The following is a 3,495-nucleotide window of genomic DNA, read 5'->3' on the forward strand; positions in this document are numbered from 1 at the left end:
CTAAATTGGGGATTGTGATGTGATTTGTGGAGTTTGGGGAGTGTTTGGGTGTTGAGGATGGGATGTTTGGTGTGTAGATGGGCCCACAAACACGTTTGTGTGGGCCTCGTGCTCTAGATCTCACAGATCTGTGACTTTTCAGATTCGGCATTCGCACAGTTCGATCGATCGAACTTGTACTTCGATCGATCGAAGTAGTGAACTTCATTTCACTACCTTCGATCGATCCAATCTTGTGCACTTTCATGCTTCGATCGATCCAAGTGTTGGATTGATCCAATTCACTTCGATCGATCTAACTTTTGAACATTTTTCACTTCGATCGATCGAAAATTTTCGGTGATCGATCGAACTTTCACAGATCACACATGCACACTCCATTCATCTCATGTTGTCTTCATGCTATCTTTATATGCACAATGCCTGTGATATTCCACATTGAATGCATTTCATACCTACACTGCTTAGCATGACTCATATTTCATTATTATCATAAATTCATGTCATCCATATTTTGTCTATCTTATTTGACATACATGTTTCTATTATGCACTTAAATTCTTATATCTGGCACTGACTTATATTGAAATTTTCTTGTCTTTTTACAGATCATGCCTCCGCGGTACAAGAGTACAGCCAGGAGATCTTCGGGGCCACAGCGACCCCGCAGACATATACGGCCCAGGATAGAGATGGTTGCAGAGCCATCTCATGCTCAGGAGGAGCCCGCACAGGCTACTCCCCCTTAGTCCCCATCCCACGAGGCTGAGGAGGGAGCTGATCACATGCCATCTTCATCCCAGGCTCCTCCAGCCTTCACACCATCACCTTCTCCTGTGCGCCATCAGGCAGATGCAGCCGCCATGCCATCACCGCAGCCACTTCTACCGGCTCAGCGCCGTGACCAGTTGCTGCCGAGATATGCAGCCATGACCGTGGCTCAGGAGTCGTACTTCGATACTGAGTACTTCTCCGAGTTTATCCTGACCCGGTTTGGCTATCAGGATATCATGCAGCGGGGCCTCTCAGCCATCTTTGCCCCAGTCACCGGCCTTGTATACCCGCGACTGGTGCGGCTATTCTTTCAGCATCTCCAGCCCTCGCCACGATCTACCGCAGAGATGATCACTACACTGGACGACCACGAGATTGTCATCACAGTTGACACTCTGGCCCGTGCTTGCCGGTGCCCACACCGGTGTCCACCTGAGCTTGCAGAGACATACCCGAGGCTGCATAGGCCTTCATTTTCTGACATGGCTGTCTCCTTGACAGGCCATCATGCCTGTGGTCAGACATTCGCCACCAGGACCTTCTTGCCTGACGACCTCTGGTTCATCGACACAGTTCTCTTCCAGAACATTTACATGGCGGGCCACAAGATCCAGAGGCGTCATGACTACTTGACAGCTCTTTACGCTTTTTACACGAGCTGCTGGGTATCTATCCCAGTCCTCATCTGGAGCGTGATGAGGTTGCTGTATGATTCTTTCATTTCCAGGAAGGACCCTAAGCGGTCCAAGGTCCTGCCCTTCGGACACCTCATCACGCAGATCCTTCTTGACCAGCGCTACAGAGTGCCCCCAGATGAGGAGCCCCTTGCACGGTCCAACTTCTATAGGAGGAGCGACTGGAATAAGAGCTATAATGCTCTTATTCGGAGTCTTCAGGAGCCAGCTGTAGAGGCAGCAGCTGAACTAGAGGAGGAGGAGGCAGTCCAGACACAGCCGGCACCTCCAGCAGCAGCAGATATCGCAGCGGACGACGCACCAGTCGGTCCGGCTACCGATCGCATGGACATTGACCTGGAGCGACCTGCGGAGGAGTATGCCGATGCTGCAGATGATGCTGATGCCGATGATACCAGTGATCAAGCCGCTGCTCAGGAGCGAGTTCGGGAATCTTCTTCAGAGGCATCTCTGCCTGAGTCTCCAGTTCCCACTCCCGGATTCGGAGCACGCTTGCAGACACTGGAGGAGGACGTAGCAGCCATGCGAGCCGACATCACTGCCCACCGAGCTGAGTTCACCTCTTTCAGGGCGGATGTCATGGCTTGCTTTGCCGATCTCTCCAGCCGACTCCCTGCACCAGCACCCACACCTGCACCTCCAGCCACTGCAGATCTTCACGATCAGGCCTCCTGAGACCCCACTTCCAGTTGTTTTATGCTTTCATTTCTTTTATTCTGTATCTGTATTATACTATCACTGTTACTGTATTATACTTTGCGGTCGGTCTGTCGGCTTTATTATTTTATTGATGTACCTGCACTTTATATTCTCTATATATTGCTTTTTGATTATGGATGTCTCTTAGTATCTCATATTTGTATGTTTGACTCCATCAGGTACACCACAGTGACTTCAGTGAGAGAGTGCTACCCAATTTTTCCGGACCACTCTTACACCTCTCTCTCTATTCTCTATTTATCCCATTTTACACTTGCATGTCCACTGTGCACTGATTATCCTATCTTGTTATCTAATGAGTTTATCCAAGTGCAAACTTTTCAGGACCACAGTTTATCCCAAGTTTGGGGGGGCTATGCCACCCACTTTGGATACTTCTATCCCGATCATTCATGTCTAAAGCACTGGTATACTCTTTCCTTTGTTCTCTTCACACATTGAGGACAATGTGCAGTTTAAGTTTGGGGGTATTGGTGTATATTTCAGTGTTACTTTAAAATTTAAATTTTGAGCATGTCTTGTGTATTTGAGGGATATTTCTATACTTGGTCCATTTCTAGCTATGATTTTGATCTTTTGAGGACTATATTGCTTAAAATTTAAAAATTGCTTGACTTGAGAGTCCAATACTCCTTGTATGCCTTGAGGATGCCATTTAGGAGTAAATTTTTCAAAAGATTGATATCTTGCTTGCATTTGTGGTCCACATCATCCTGAATTTGTGATTGTTTTGAGATTCATTCTAGGATTCTACACTAGCACCGGTGCACACTAGCATTCATTTGTGGGGTACATGCTTTGTTGATTATTGAATTGGTTATATCCCAATTGGGCTAGTAGTGCATTGAAAGCTTTCATTCTTGATAAAGGTGGATAACAACCCCTTTTCATTGAGTAGCCGGGATTCTTGCCTCATTAAGCAGTGAATTTCTCGCGCCAAAAGGTGGAGGGCCCAAACTCTAGGTTAATAATTGATTAAAAAAAAAAAAAAAAGAGAAAAACTTGCAAAAGTAATAAAAGTGAGGACTTCTCCCAAAAGGTGAGAAGTAGGAAATGATTAGATGGTTGTTGTCTTGATTTGTAGCCTAGTTGATTTGAGTTTGTAAGTCCGTAGGGGTGTCTTAACACCTAATGCCCTAAAGCCATCTGGTTTGGGAGTCATTGACCTAACGCTCGCTACATGAATCTTCTAGAAAGCTTAAGAGATCAACATATTACACAATATTTCCATCTTTGACCCTCAATAAAAAAAAAAAAAAAAGAAAAAAAAAAAGAGTGAAAAGAATAAGCGCACCTAGAACAATAA

The sequence above is a fragment of the Cornus florida genome, unplaced genomic scaffold (assembly GCF_030987335.1).
Source record: "Cornus florida cultivar Cherokee Brave unplaced genomic scaffold, ASM3098733v1 CherokeeBrave_3.0.0_Hap2_Chr04, whole genome shotgun sequence".
Lineage (NCBI taxonomy): Eukaryota > Viridiplantae > Streptophyta > Magnoliopsida > Cornales > Cornaceae > Cornus > Cornus florida.